General features: G+C 48.3%; 1 long non-coding RNA gene across 1 annotated transcript; it reads left to right on the forward strand.

Moving 5' to 3' along the window:
* The first annotated feature begins 4,023 nt into the window (after positions 1-4,023).
* LOC138844520 (uncharacterized) lies at positions 4,024-16,282 on the forward strand. Its single transcript, XR_011380413.1, has 9 exons — positions 4,024-4,165; positions 7,613-7,701; positions 10,002-10,033; positions 11,808-11,946; positions 12,664-12,899; positions 13,029-14,265; positions 14,453-14,595; positions 15,030-15,195; positions 15,408-16,282. It is a non-coding gene; the product is annotated as an uncharacterized lncRNA (long non-coding RNA).
* Positions 16,283-16,542: the final 260 nt, after the last annotated feature.

Below are 16,542 nucleotides of genomic sequence, written 5' to 3' on the forward strand. Positions count from 1 at the left end.
ACACAGCATCTGAGATGGCTCCCACCGAAGTTTGTAGATCAGCCCCAGCACATAGTAGGGCCCGGATAAATGTCGTTTTTCTTTGTTTCTGTTAGTTATTCTAATATGATCTTTGCGGAATTGTTTTAATTATCTTAACCATCTGGTGTTTTGTCGAAATCAACGCTGCCGCGGAGTCCACGGAGGACTTGGGAGGTTTGGATCCGCCACAGCGTCTTCTCCGTGAGTAGAGTAGACACGTCTATGCAGCCAGACAGCCCGATGGAGTCTGCGAAGTCCGCTGTGAGGCAGGCGCAGAGAGTGCACTCCGGGGAGCAGAGCACGGCCGAGCGGGGAAAACACAGGGAGGGAAAAGTAGAAAACCATACCGGCTGGGGACAATGAAAGTGAACCACAGGCGGTGGGAAGACACGGAACCATCCCAGGAAATCTCCAGTGATCCTGCTGCCCAGAAACCTGACAGACCCCCGTGCTAATTTCAACACAGGTTTCAGGCGCTCATGCATTCATGTGATTCAAATTCCAGGCAGTCTAGAACAGGCAGGGCAGGAGCTTGTCCAGACTCCTATCCCTCTGCTCCTATCCTGCCGCTGCTATGTTTTCCAGTTTCTTTATACAATGAGCAACTGCACGAACAGATGCCTGCATTTTTATTTCCCTGTGCCCTGATTTGTTTATCTGACAAATATTTATTGCGTGTATGGTCTATGCCAGGCAGTGTTCCCATCAGAAGAACCAAGGTGGTGAACAAAGCACACACATGTTCCCACTTCTGCTGACTGTTTGTCCCAGCAGGTGGACAGATGATAAAAAGTAGGTCAAGGATGGTGAGTTCCAAGGCACAAGCTCTACGGAAAAACACACCATGGAGCCCAACAAGGAGGAGAGGGTTCCAAGAGGAGAAACCGTTTCCATTAAAAACAGAAGAGTGATATGCGAGGGAAGACTCAGTGGAGGTGAGGGAGCAAGTCCCGCAGGGTCTGGGCAGGCGCATTCCAAAGCCAGTGCGTGTGCAGAGAGCAGAATCCAGCGGGCCAGTCACAGGCGAGTGGAGTGAGTGAGGGCAGCTGGTGCAGATGGGCTGGGGCAGGTGGTCGCTGTGCATGGGTTGGGGTGTGTTTGACTTAGGGAACTAACGTGTGTTTGACTTAGGGAACTAACTATCCTGAGAGTGGAGCAGACAAGATTTTCACATGGGAGTGAGAGGAGGAAAGCCCAGGCTGGTGTGACAGGAAGACTAGAGGCAGCACAAACTTGGCTGAGAAAGATCCCCAGAGGAGTAGGTTGGGGGGATGTGTAGGGGGGCTCCCCTGAGGACACACTGAGCTTGGGGACGGTCGACAACTGAGTGAGCAGGTCAGGAAGGAAGTCTTGGCCAGGGAAAGGAACTCTCACGGACTCTAGCTTTGGGTTTATAAGATTACAAATGAAACAAGTCAGGAAATCATGACTCACTCAGGGAATCACTGTAGGCAGATAAGGAGTGAAGTCAAAGGTGACATGGGAGGATCATCTAGAGGTCAAAGGTCAGACAGCAAGGGAGGCAGGGGTCAGGGGAGGAGCTCCTGGGAGTCGGGAGGAAGCCAGAGAGAAGTAGATGTAGACCTGGAGATCAAGGCAATCTGTGGCGTGTGCTGTAACACAAAGCCTAGGTCAGCCAACTCATACGGCCATGACCTTGACAAGACACACCAGGAGAGTGCTGTGGGCAAAATCCAGTATATTTCACTTTGTGTTTCTATGGGGGTGCAAACTGTTGAAATCTTTACTTAATGCATACTAAACTGATCTTCTGTTAAAAAAAAAAAAGAAATTATCAATTCCCAACTTGACTCTCACTGGGATTAAACATGACAATAGGTCTGATCTGATTTCATCATCATTTAAAAAATCATCTATTATTTTTCACTTTATGTTTCTGTGTGGGAGCAAACTGTTGAAATCCTTACTTAAGGTATACTAAGCTGATCTTCTGTATATTAAGATAATCGAAAATGAATCTTGATGTGAATGGAAGGGGAGAGGGAGTGGGAAAGGGGAGGGTTGCGGGTGGGAGGGACGGTATGGGGGGGAAGCCATTGTAATCCATAAGTCGTACTTTGGAAATTTATATTCATTAAATAAAAGTTAAAAAAAAAGAGGGTGGATGAAGACATCAGAAATGTCCAATGGAGACAAGTTTTTAATTGTTGTTTAGAGCAGAGCAGAATAAATGGTCACAGACAGGAGAAGGCACTCTGTGTCAAATTTATTTTTTGAATGAGGGGGACAGGAGATGTCTCTGATAGTGATGGAGAGGAGCAATGTGCGGGTAATATCCTCATTGCTGGGACAATTTGCCTTCAACCAGGCACACAAGATTTCCACCTGTAGCATTAGGGTGTCAGGCTGTGTCAGGGCTGAGGGCTCAGATCGGAAAAAGGGGTAGAGAGACAAGTGCAGAAGCTCCCCGCGGCTGCTCCACCGCTCAGAGAATAGGAAGCGAGGGCACTGCTGAGATTCAGAGGCAGGGAAGCTTTCCAGGTGTGAGGCGAGGGAAGAAGGCCTGGGGCATTCCCTGGGGTATGAGCGGGTGGGAGAGGGGCAGGGTGGGGGATGAATGAGCTGCAGGCATCGCCACTGGTCTACTTGCAAGTGATGGCGAAGGGTGGGAAATGTCACCCATCAGGCACTGTTCTCTCAGCTAAACTGCAGGGCGGCAGCGCACCCCACACACAGGAGCACAGTGACTGCTTGGTGGGCGTGCGCACACTTGTCCTCACCTGGGCTGCGCACCGCGGGAGTGCACAAGGTTTCATGAGGCAGGGGGCCATCTACGGAGCGTCTCCGTATCCTCATTTCAGCCCTAGTGCTCTGAACACTCCTATTATGTGACCGTCACAATACCCACACACCTGTCAGTACAGTCACATGGGCTTATGGTTTTTAAAGCAACGTAACCACAGATTTGGGTTTGCTTGGCCCAAGACATTCAGAGGCTTCTGGCTTAAGCAGAGAGTAAAGGCTCCAAAGGCCAGACGAGGTGTCCACTTCAGATGCAGCACTGACCCACAGAAAGCTTTACCTCTGTCAGCGCCCGCTGTGCACTGTGAGACAGGAAGGAGAGTATCTTACTCATAAGCTTGGGCTAAAATCCCAATTAAATAATTAATGGTAAACACCAGGCATCTCTAAACACATTCGTAAAGATTTCTCCAACGGAAAATTATCAAAATTAGGAAATACACTGTTCTTTTTATTGCCACGGAACCTATTTGTTACGGAGAATTTTCAAAGTTAAATAATCAAAATAAAGCAACTTTGAAAACCCTACACTGATGTCCCCGACAATGCATCGTGGTGACACCCTGGTGTGTCTAGCCCCACATCAGTAATCAAAGGTGCCAGCACAGACCAGGGCGTGTTCCAGCGAGCACACAGTCACATGCACAGAGCGGATCTGCGTCTTCCACGTAAAATGCACCTTGAACCCTTTTGCGTTTGGTTTGCCTTATATGTTATTAAGATTTCGCTGAAGCCTTACTTTGAATGGATGTTTCGATGGATCCGTATGCTAACATACTCTCTAATCCTGTGGGGCTGCTCTTCTTGATTAGTTTCTATTTTAATCTAAACCGCATTAAACAAATCCTTAGGCACAGCCATAATTATTTCCTTAGGGTAAATTCCATTCAGTGAAGATTGGTGAGTCAAAAACTATGTAAATCTTTACGTCTTTCATTATTTTTTCAAGTTACCCTCCGGAAGTATTTCCAAACTCTCGGTCCACTTTCCGACACTGGATACCAGTGTCGTGCTTCTTAATTGATCACTTCTTGATTTTTTTTCTTCCCGTGCTGTGTGCATGGTTGAAGGCCTCGATAAAGAGATTTCTTTTCACCGCTGGGTCGATAGGAAATCTCATTGCTATCGAAGTCTGAGAGCTGTATTTTAACTCTGTGCTTTCACCGCAATGTGTGGTTGTGAGTTTTCTATCCCGGAAGCTTCAGCCCCCCAGACAGGAAGTCCTTAGCTGTCCAGAGCCTGGGAGTGACCAGCTGTTTGACAGAGAGCTGGACAGCCAGGATTTCACGAAGTCGGGCGGCAGGCACAGACTTCCTGTTACTGGCGTCCCCACCAGAACAGAGCAGCCCTCCTCTGCGCTAACATCGGACAGCGTTGGCAAGTGAGCGACCTATTTTCTTTGCTGACAGTTTCTTTCTCCAAAGTGTTTCGCCCCACTTCTTTTTTTCTTTTTCAATATGATCTCATCCTTTTCCAGTTACAGGCATTTGATTGTTTCTGAATTTCTTTCCCCTTTCAGACTGAAGAAATAAATTTAGCCCTGCTAAATTCTATATGGATGTGTCAGTGACTATGTTAGGGAAGGATGAAGTCTTCCTCTATCAGTCTTCTGGGAGAGAACGAGATCTCTGGGAATGGGCTGGGTTTTCCAGACTGCTTTTGGCGTTCTTGTCATGACCCTGTTTATCTCCCCCTGATTGGTGGGAAAGGCCGTGAGTGTCTCCTGATTTACAGCGTTGAATTTCCTTTTGCTCTCTCCTGGGCCTCATTTCTCTCAACTCCTTCGGCCGCACGCCATCCAGCATGTGAGACACTCACTCTCCTGGATGAGGGACGGATGGCCAGGCTGAGTGCCAGGGCGAGGCCGACCCGCACAGCCCTGCTCTGCCTCTCCAGACCTCCACCACTGCAGGGATGAAACTGACGCCCCGTCCAGAGGGAGCCTCTAGGAAAATAACCCAGAGCCTGGGCCACCGAAAGGGACGAATACTTGATTAACAACATAAATCCTCTAAATTTAGGTTTTAAAGACACAGGCGTGCAAAATGTTTAAACTCGTGATTTCCCCCCAGACTTTATTCTGAATCTTAAACATCTTTGTTATAAACCAAAAAATTCATCTTGAGAGTTTCCCAAGGTTTGTATTTTCCGTTCTCACTAGAGGCGGTGAAGTGAAGACGGCCGTCCATGATGTGTCTCTGCCACATCACGGAGTATGTGAGAAATACGATGCACTTTCCGTTTCCCCAAAGCCAGAGGAGTAAGCTGCCTTTCACGTTACTAAAGTAGAGTTGTCATGAGTCTTACGTGGTCTAAAATGACCAAGGGTAAGGACTATTAATACGGGAACAGGTGAAATGTTACAATTGTGTTAAAGAGATTCAAAAGAACTGAGGCAAATCTAGGCCCCAGAATTCTGAAATGAATTTACGGAATGATGGGAAATGGATCTGTCTATAGGGTAGTAATCAGTTGCATTCCACGAGTCACAGTTTGCATTTCCATGCGCACAAATTATTTGCAGTCTCATCACTTTGCTATAATTCACAGAGCTGTGAAATCCTTCAGTGCCGACGGAAGACAGAGATAATCCGGATGGGTGAGCTAGACAGAATCTTACCCATTTCCTGGTTTGGATCTATTTCAGTGTCTCAGATCTTTGTCTTTTTAAACTATCCACCCCTAACTATCTCAGGAGAAAAAAAAATATATTCCTCTTGGCATTTCTTTTCAAAGGCCTTCTCCAGCTGCTCTTTCCCAAAAAGCAATACCTTTGTGGCAGTTTCAGTTGTGTGGTGACTAGTTTAAGAGAAGTAGTATTTACTGAGCACTAAGCATCAGGTAAGTACTAATTACATTGTATAATGTTTGAATCACAAAATCATTAGGTTGAATAATACTAAGCCATGTTTCCACCTGCTGTGAAAAATGAGTGGAAAAAATGGTGGCTCAGGGTGAGATAAAACTTCTCATCCCTAAAAGTAAAATAATTTAATCATAACCTATTAAGCTCTGTAAACTTGTCTTGCCTAATATCTTCCTTGGAAGCACAGGGGACCAAGGTCATAGCAGAGGCAGAGCCGCTTTGGGGAAGTGAAGAGGTAGACCAGTGCTCTGCCTGCTCGGGCTCCCCCATGTCACTCTCCTTTATTGCCTCTTTAAAGGATTTATATCCGTTAAAGATCCTCAGAAAACTTCAAATCCCTGTTCTCATCTGTGTCGTTAAAGTCTTCTCTGCACTGGAACTGTTTCCTGATTCCAAGTCCTGTGCTCTTCCATGCTGTCTTTAATGAAATCAAGGGTTGAGCTTGAACCAACATCTTAACTTCAAGTCCAACGCCACAACCAGACATCAGATCCGTCTCAAGGGAGATCTGCCCTCTTGTGGCTCTCTGAGGTCATCTGTCGGAAGTTCACAAGCCTGTCCCGGCTTTATTTGTGGGGAATCTCTATGTAGGATCCCATCTTGAGAAGTGTGGAAGAAGGCCAGCCTGAAATCACAGTCCAGTTTTCCTAGAGACGAAGACTGGGTGGCAGAGAGGCTTAGTCCAGGAAGAGAGAAGTGATTGTCAAGCTAGGTCACCCCTGTACTGAATCTGCTGCTGAGCCCACTGCCGCTTGTCGTGTCCTGCTTTGGAATCAGGGTCTTACAAATACCTCCAGACACACTAGAAGCTGCAAGGGCATCAGTCAGGACAGATCAAGTTATGCTACAAAAACATACAGTTCCCAGATCTCAGTAGATTACTCAACAAAATTGAACTCTTAAATTTGCTTGCTACATGTACTAGTCAAGGTCCTTTAGAGAAACTAAACCAGTAGAATAGATGGTGGGTCAGTAGGTAGGGAGGGAGAGAGACAGACAGACATGAGGATATTTAGCCTGGGAACTGACTCACCTGTTCATGGGTGCTGTGGATTCTGAGAAGCCTGGTGATCTGCTGTTTGTAAGACAGAGAGTTAGAAAAGTGGGAAGTGCAATTCTGCGCCAGCACTGGCGAGGTGACTCCCACTCTGAGGACAAAGGCCAGAGGACAGAGGGCAGCAGAAGAGCTGGTTCTATCATATAAAGGATAGAACCTCTAGCATCCAAAGGCAGGCAAAGATAGATGGCACAGCTCAACGAGAAAGAGAGCAAACATGGCCTTCCTCCACTTCTCTGTTCTATTTTTGCCATCAGTGGTTAGGATGGGGCTCACCCACATTGGAGTAGACGACCCCCTTTACTCAGTCTACAGATTCAAAGGCTGATGTCTTCTGGAAACATACTCATAGATGCACAAAGTAGTGACATCTTACCACTCTATGGGTGTCACTTAACTCAGTCAAGGTGATCCATGAAGTTAACCGTCACCCACAGGGGCTGTGCTGGCTGCAACCCCTCTGTCACCATAACATGTCCTGCACTATCTCACAGCAGCTGGAAGGGAATTTTGCTCCTGAAAGTTTTGTGCAGGAGGAGCATTTAGCATAGCCATGAAGATGCTTTCATTCCACATCAGAGTGCGTAGGTTTGTTTCCCAGCTATAGCTCCTCTGTGCTAGTGTAGACCTTAGGGGTAGCGGTGATGGCTCAAGTGATTGGGCTTGTACCATCCATGTGGGATACCTAGATCAGATTCCTGGCTCTTGGCTTCAGCCGTGGCTGTTCCCACTCATTGTAGGCATTTGTGGAGTGAAGCATTGGATGGGAACTTCTCTCTCTCGGTTTCTCTGCCTCTCAAATAAATAAGTAAATAAAATGTCAAATATATAACAAAAAATGTTCATACCTGGTGCGTAGTACTCTAGCCATTTCATTAGCCAACACTAATCATTTGTCTATACAGAGCTTCCAGTCTGGCAGGCAGCTGCTGTCCCACCAGGTGTCTGGGAGACTCAGAGCATCTACCAAGAGCTTCAGAGAAACCACACTGGGGTAAGTCCTGGCTCAGCAGAACACTGAACCTGCAGAACGCATTAAGCCTCGTGCCTCCATAATGCTCCTTTATTAATACTATATTTTATGCCTCTAATGTTTCTCCCTATACTTTCCTTGAGCTATTTTGAGTTACTTAATATCTTAAGTATAACTTAATATCACCTTCTCCAACCATCTGTATTTTCAACTCCCAAAAACCTTGGTCACTTTGATTATAGAAACAAAGTGCCTGAATTGTATTATGAAGTGGTGGCATGCACTAGCCATGGATTCAGACAGATCTTTATTTGACTCCAGTTTCTTATCAGCAGTGTAACCTTGAACAAATTGTCCATTTTGACCCTGAATTTTCTAACGTGTTCAAAGGAAAAAAACCATCAAAACTAACTTTGGTAAGCCTATTGGTTTTTTATCACTACAACAAAATACCCGAGACAGTGACTTAAGAAGGAAGGAGGCTGTTGGTCTGGAAGTTTGCAGTCCAAGTTCAGGCTGACCCAGTCAGTTGGCCTCTGATGCTGGGGGCAGAGGACTTGCAGAGGAAGGATCCGTTGGTGAACCAGGAAGCAGAGAGTGGCCAGGCTCATCCCAGCTTTTATAACCAACCCTTCTGCGAGAACCCCCTTCTGAGGGCACACCTCCAAAGACCTCAGGGCAGTGCACTGGTCCCACCTCCTCAACACCATAACCGGGTTAAGTTTCCACCCTTTTAGTACCATTAGCTTACAGCTTTGAGGTTCAAAGTCTGGCACGAGTTCTGAAGTCAAATCACGTTCAAGCCGTAGCAGCAGGGCTGTTCACAAGAATAAAAGGAATCGCACATGGCCGAGAGAGTGCTGCCTTTGATGCACAGAAGGCCCTCAACAGTCATTAACACTGGAGCTCGTTTTTCTGGTTTGAAAAGATCTTTCTGGATTTTGTTCCTGCAAAATCAGTGCCGGTGCCCATTCACAAGCAGTGGGTCCACGGAGACCAATGAAACTTTATTTCTTGGATCATTTCCTATATTCAAAAACACTTATCAGCACTCAGTCATTTTAGGATAAAAGGCGCTGATTATCTTCTGTTCTTGAAAGCACTATCACCCTTGTTGGACTAAAGCCAACCTGATTTCTGCACTGGGAGGGCTGCCTTTTGCTTGTAAGAGCCAAGGCTGCCAGCTGCCGGGAGCACCTTCGATGCTGTCTTCACGCGGAGAGAAATCGACATCTGCAGGGAATGTGTCAGCTGGTCTCCATCCTCGTCATCTCCTGCTGCATTGTGGAGCCAGTGGTCGGCAGACAATATCAGCAAACAGCAGCAGCAAAGTGGTCTGGATACAGGATAATAGAGCCTGGGCCTTGGTTGACTGCATTTCTTCTCGGGCTCACTGACAGATTCAGGATCACCGCTCACGTTCCAAGTGCTAGGTTTACACGGGTATGGACGTCGCTTCGTTGACATTGGTCGCCCGTCTGCTCACGAGGTGGAAGCCAACTTACTGCTTTGAAGATGTTGATTTATTAACCACTTCCCAGAGCTGGAGAGAGCTGCTCTCCGGTGCAACACCCTGGGCAGGGCTCTGACCTGCGTGGCTGCTCCCACCAGCTTACAGGCCTTTCCTTGCTGAGTTCAGATGTTACAGGGGAGACCCTTGGATACACGCATGGGCAGGTCACGACCAGGAGAGATGGTGATGGTGTCACAGGCGCTTGTGCACCCGCCCCCCTCTCTGCCACCTCCCAGACTGGCCGTGTGACGTGGAACAACTTCGGTGTCTCATACCTGAGGCAGATGTGAATGGTTGGTGAGGACTAAAGCCGGGCATAGCTATCGATGGTGACCGGTATACGGTAAGCGCTGATTGTGATGGTGACAGTGGCCGCAATGCTGGTCACGTCGAGGGGCTTGCAGCCCTGTTATGTAGGGTGTCAATGAGACATTTAGAGGATGCCTTGTCCTTCTAGACCACAAATAGCAACTTTTTAAAACCCCTTTATTGATATATAATTTACATACCATAAAAGTCATCCATTTAAAGTGTGCAATGGTGTTTCACTCAAATTTGTTATTGTTCCTTCAGTTTGGATAGAATTGGAGTAGTTGTTTAGTTCCTAAATTTTCTTTACTAAATTGGTGACAAATTGATTTCAGAGAATCATATTCAAGAGAAGTCAAATTTAATTTGCTTTCCTTTGTATGATTTGTTAAATTCCACGTTTGAAGACTTTCTACTTATGATCCAAAATATTGCTTTTACATGACTTCCGCCTGGTGTGATCGCTGCTCTCCACCTGGAATCACTGGTCTAAATTCAGATGGATGCAGACTTCAGACAAAGTGGATAGTGGTGAGCTGGTGGACCCTGAGCCAACATACTCGCCCAATCTCTTTGCTCTTAAAATGTTTTAAAAATATAAATTTTACCATCTGCATCTTAGGATACAAATCTCTAGGCTCTCAGGGTAGAGGAGGAAGAAGCAGCCTGCAGGTAGCTGGCGATAGTCGCAACCTTTGTCTCCCTCTTGCTTCTTGCCCAGGGCTGCCCCATGGCCTGTGGGCCTGTAGCTTTGTTAACTCTCCTAGCAGGAGCACTCCTAATTCATGTCCCACGAGTGACTTGGGTTCCATGAAAAGATGTTAGCACTTGCATCCAGGCTTACTTTGTTCTAATTTTCAAACATGTTCTGTCCTTGGCGTCTGGCACAGACCCCCTAGTGACACCACGGTCTTCCGAATCCACGCACATGAGACCCCGTGACAGCTGCTGAGGGGAAGCCGGCTGTAAAGCCCATGAAAAACTCTGTGTGCCCCTCGTCCGAGCACTGCCATCCCAGCGGGCAGAGAGGTGCTGTCTTAGTCCGTTTGTGTTGCTGTAGCAAAACACCTGCCCCGAGTCCTTTACATGAAAAGAGCTTAACTTAGCTCTTGCTTCTGGAGGCTCAAGAGCTCATGCCGGGATCACTCAGCCCTGGTGAGGGCCTCGGGGCACAGGGCATCTCAGTGGCAGAAGCAGGTGCAGATGCCTTGTGAGACAGAAACAAGAAGCCTCGGGGAGAGGCGGGGACAGGCTTACACTTTTCATTAAAAATCCTCCTGCCTGGGAACTCAGTCCTTGAAGACCCAGCCCACTCCATGAGAACAGCATTAATCCATCCGTGAGTGTTGAGCTTCCAGGGACCTAGCTACCTTTCTCAAGGTCCCACCTTTTAAAGGCTCCATCGGCCGGCGCCGCGGCTCACTAGGCTAATCCTCCGCCTTGTGGCGCCGGCACACCAGGTTCTAGTCCCGGTCGGGGCGCCGGATTCTGTCCCGGTTGCCCCTCTTCCAGGCCAGCTCTCTGCTGTGGCCAGAGAGTGCAGTGGAGGATGGCCCAAGTCCTTGGGCCCTGCACCCCACGGGAGACCAGGAGAAGCACCTGGCTCCTGCCATCGGATCAGCGCGGTGTGCCGGCCGCAGCGTGCGGGCCGCGGCGGCCATTGGAGGATGAACCAACGGCAAAGGAAGACCTTTCTCTCTGTCTCTCTCTCTCTCTCACTGTCCACTCTGCCTGTCAAAAATAAAATAAAATAAAGGTTCCATCACATCACTTCAACACCGCACCATGGTGGGGGTCCCTTCAGCAAGACACTCAAATCATACCCTAACCACATGGGGTGCCGAGGTGACGCCTTGCCATTCCTGAAGCTGTCGCTGAAGCATCAGCTCCGTTAGCTGCTCCTCAGAGGGAGATTCAAGCCAAAGCAGCCACACTGCCACTTCTCTGGGCTCTCGCATTCCTACTATGAGGTCTTTGTGTTTTAGATTTTCCAGTTTCAAACTAAATATATCGCTTTTTATCATTTTTGGACTCAAGCCAAAACAATGTTCACCAAGTCATTTTGGGAGGCTGATGAGGAAGTGGGAAGTACAGCAGCTGCACCTACAGGTCCCTGGTCCCCAACGTTGCTAACTGGCCCCCTTTGCTGTTGGAGGACTAAGAGTCATTTTATATGTGCACCTACGTTTTGCTAACCTCAGCCTCTTTTTCTAGAGCTCATTATTTGTTAATGATTTTATTGGCCCCAGAACTCGCTTGAGTTCCTTTTCCAAAAACTCTTAGGACTCCCGTTCCATTTGTGCAGCGTCTGCACCGGGCGACATCTGGAACCTGAGGAGCTTCCACGCTCGGGTGTGACGCGTCAACGAAATGACTTTTTCATGCTCTTCAGAAGAGATCCAAGAGCATCCTTACGACCAGACGAGCCCAACGGTCCTCCTACGGCAAGTGTTTCTTGTTAAAAATATCACCTTCTTAATCTATTGCCTGATTGCCCAGCAGCTGTGTCTATTCTGCGGTTTCTAGTCTCTGATGCTCACAGGGAACAGAAAGCAAGAGAAAAGTGGCACTTTCCCCCGTTCTGTCTGCAGAAAATGTCTTTCCTTCGCTCTCTGTACCTGAGCCAGAGCCTGCCTTTTCATCGGAGCCCTCAGTCCACAGAGTCACATGCTGACTGCAGCATAATGTCCTGAGACAGAGCCTTGCAAATGTCCGTTTCCCTTCAGTAGACTGGACAGTGGCAGCCTGTACCGAGGTGGCATTTTGGGGATTGTATCCTAGCGTGTTATCTTTTGCAAGAAATGAACTGATGTGGCCAGTTTTGGTCTCTGCTGTAAGAATATATAAAATAATATCTATCTATCTATCTATCCAATCCAACATCTGTCTGTCTGTCTATCTATCCATCCATCTATCTATCTATATATTTCAGAGGAAGCAAAGATGGAAGCGATCCATGACGATGAGATTGGGGATTAGAAGACTTAGGAGGGGGCTGGTGGGGCTCTGGGTTTCCCTGTGACAATCTTAGAAACTGTCAATCCATGCTGGATCTCTTGAGCTAAGGTAAGAAAATATGTCTGGTTTCTGTTTCTCTGGTGAGAATTACCCTCGAGTGCGAAGAGTTTGTACTTTATAAATTTCTTCCCCTCTTCACCCAGCTCCATAACCAACGTTCATCCACTGACATCCGGAACAGCAGCAGCTTTCTGATCCGGACTCCTCCCCCCGGTTATCCAGCCCACTGTATGCAGACAGTATGAAAGGAAAAGCAAGAGGCACGGCCTCCCTCGAAGGGAGATAAAGCAGTTCTGGCACACCGTGGCTCTGCCTGGGAATTCTTTTGGGATCTCCAAGCAGCCTCCGACTTTTCAAGACCCAGAAATGGGAGGACCTGGTAGGCTCATACGTGGAAAGAGGAAACTAGCACCAGCTGGGCCCGGGACTGACTTTGCACACATGTGTTCCTCACCTGCTGGGAGGCATTGGCTGCCATTGACCTCTGCCCTCTGTGATCCCTTTCCAGCAAAACAGGAGATGCCTGAGGCCAAGGTCACTGAGCAGCCATGAGCCTAGAGGCTCAGAAGAAGTCCTGCAGTCATCGTGCCCGTGATGTCAGTCATAAGTGAGGCACCGAAAAGGCCTCCAGAGACACCTGGTTCTATCCAGCCAACGCCAACCAAGGGTCCCACCAGTGCCTACGCAAGTCTAGCTCGACCCTGCCACAGTCCTGGGTCTGCGGCAATGGCACAAAGTTGGATCTGAGCCACACACTCAGGACACTTCAGTGAGCCCTTAGCGCTCTCTACGAGGTTCTCAGCAAGCCCTGCGGTGACCTCTGACCTACTTGCACAGCAAAACAACCCACAATGACCAATGATTATCGTGTTGTTTTGGTGCCTTGAATTTTCTAAATCTCTGGCTACCATTTCTCGTTTGGTCCTCCATTGTGTAGAGGGAAACTGAGGCACAGAGCAGTTAAAACTCACTTCCCCAAAATCACACTTGCCAAGTTAGGAGGGGGCCTGAATCAGCTCCGTGTGCTCTGCCTCCGTCCTATGAATGACGCCATCAGACTGACTGAAGGAGCTTGCCTACACTCACAAGAATGCTTTCCAAAAGCTTTGCACTAAAATAAAGTCACGTTTCACTTCATTTTCCATGAACTTTGTGAGCTAGCTGTGTGTAAACACCGGGACATGACAGGTTTTCCCATGCATGTGCACGGCTGTTCCCCCCGGGAACACTTTACACAACAAGAGGTGGTGAGCCAGACTTCACCAGGGCTGGCTCCCAGCACAGATACAGCAAAAGGGAGAATTGTAGTTACGAAGTGATGAGTTTCCGTAATTTTCTACTTTGCTTTAATATACTTAATTGGAAGCTTTATAACTTAATTTTGAATAATGGCTCATTTTAACAGATAGCTCATGGGATTTCTGAATCTAAGCGGTCAGTTCCCAGAGACCCATGTGAAACTGCTTCCTAGCTCCAGTCCTTCCCAGCTGTGTGGCGTGGGGCAAATGGTCTCGGAGCTGCCACCTGCGAACCGGATGTGGAACCAGCCCTGCTCTGCTCTGAGAAGACCAGGGAGGGTGCATACTGCAAGCCCAGAGCTGGGCTCCGGAGGTGGCGCCCTCAGCCGTGAGAGAGCTGCCTTACTGGAGTGGTCTCTCTAGGTTATGCCTCCAGGTGAATCCGCCAAGGGAAGAAGAGGAGGGATGTGCCAAGGAGGTGCAACCAACCTGTGTTAAACACTAAAAGTGAGTCCAACCCTAATGCAAAGGCTTGGTATGGGCAGCACCAAACGATCCAGCTGCCCAAAAACAAGGGTCTGCAAACTTGATTTCCAGCCTGAAGATTAACTAGAATCAATGTTGATTACAGTTAGACACAGCTTCTTCTTCGTTTTTCCTTTCCATCTCATCCACACTCATCTCTGTTTCACAGCTGTGGACAGTAAGCTTCAAAGAGGTGGGAAGTGTTCAAGGTCACTCAGCTGGCAGAGAGAGAACCACGTTCAATCCAGGGCCGCAGTCAAGATCTGCCTCTCTACTGTGTGGGAACAATTGTTCCAGGAGAGATCCATGAAGGTAATGCGGTGGGGATGGACATTTATTCTAATTATGGCTTCGGCTGGAAGTCAGGTTTGGGGACCAAGGTTGTTGAACAGCTGGATCATTGGTGTTGCTCATTGACAGTAAATGCAGGCAGAGCTGAGCAGGCTGATTCAATATGCTAGGTCCCAGGGGCTACTCAGACAAACGACACAGCCTTTCCCGAGGTGAGGAAGCAGACTGCTGACCCCAGAAAAGCTTTTGACGGAGGCAGAGGCTACAGGAGACCTCCTGCCAAGTGCAGTCAGGTGATGGAGGCTCCTGGATGTGCTCTGAGAGAACCTGCAGGGACTGGAGCACTCTTGTCCTGCCTCTCCCCTCCAGAGCACCTGCACGTGTGCTGATCTCTGTCGCCCACTCCCCTCCTCTCCTATCACTGCCTCCCCAGCTCTGTCCTCTGCATTCTCCAGGCAGAACCCCTCTCCCGGCTGGACGACCTTTTGTGCTTCCATAGGCACCTGGGCCTGTGTGTCCTTATCACAGACCTAATGGACCACCTCGCCATGGTCGAATGCCTCTGTCTCTCCCATTAAATGAGGATTCCTGGGAGGCAGGGACTGTGCCACCTGACTGCATGTAAGTAGCACCAGGTACGATGTCTCTTTCCACTCACGCTTGATGAACGCCCAGGGAAGGAACAAATGAGCTAAGGCTGAGCGGGACCCCCAGGGATGTCAGGGACATGGCTCTGGGGAAGGACGAGGAAGACACAAGTGGGAAGCAGATTTTGCTTTACCGAAAGATCTAAACATGCTCTCCTTTTTTTATTTATTTATTTTTTTTGACAGGTAGAGTGGACAGTGAGAGAGACAGAAAGGTCTTCCATTGTTGTTGGTTCACCCTCCAATGGCCGCCACGGCCGGTGCGCTGCAGCCGGCCCATCACGCTGATCCGAAGCCAGGAGCCAGGTGCTTTTCCTGGTCTCCCATGGGGTGCAGGGCCCAAGCACTTGGGCCATCCTCCACTGCACTCCCTGGCCACAGCAGAGAGCTGGCCTGGAAGAGGGGCAACCGGGACAGAATTCGGTGCCCCAACCGGGACTAGAACCCAGAGTGCTGGTGCTGCAGGCAGAGGATTAGCCAAGTGAGCCGTGGCGCCAGCCAACATGCTCTCCTTAACAGAGGTTTCTTTGTCTTTCCCTTACATATCAGCCACACAGACAACACCTTTCACTTAGAGTGCTTTCCGCAGGGGACCTACTTGTGTCTTTAGTCAATGACAGATGCCCCCATGGGAAAGCTTGGGAATCACCCACTGCACTGGGGAGGGTGTGGAGCCTTCTAGAATGATCAGAGTGCAGTTGCTGCCTGCCTTCCTGCAGCTTTCCCTCCCACCACTCCGGCCATTCCAGTTCAAGGAATCTCGTGAACTGACTGAGCATCCCTGGTCTGAAACTTTGAAATCTAAGCTGCTCCAAAGTCCAATGTTTTACTATCAATATGATATCAACATGATGCTAGGAATAGAAAATCCCACATCTGATTTCCTAAGACAAGCTGGCTGTCAAAACACAGGTGTGCTAACAATATTGTATAAAATTACCTTCAGATCATGCGGATAGGTATGTATGAATGAGAAGTGAATTTAAGGCTTAGGTTTGGGTCCTATATTCAAGATACCTGTTTATTTATATGCAAGTATTCCAAAAATTAAAAAAAAGAAATGCAAAGTCTAAAACAATTTTCTGTTCCCAAAGGTTTTGTTAAGGGATACTCAATAAGGGAACTTAATATTTCAACCTACTGTGTCGCTCCCCCTCTTCGTGGAGGAACGACACTAAACCCTGCCTAGGCTTCATATCCGAGTCACGGCACCATTATGTCGCTCCCCCTCTTCGTGGAGGAACGACACAAGACCCTGCGCTGTTCTTTCGTCTGCTCGGCCCTCCCCGGGTTTGCTGCTGGTTCTTCCCGGGTTGGCTAC

Source organism: Oryctolagus cuniculus, chromosome 12 (assembly GCF_964237555.1).
Source record: "Oryctolagus cuniculus chromosome 12, mOryCun1.1, whole genome shotgun sequence".
NCBI classification, from domain to species: Eukaryota; Metazoa; Chordata; class Mammalia; order Lagomorpha; family Leporidae; genus Oryctolagus; species Oryctolagus cuniculus.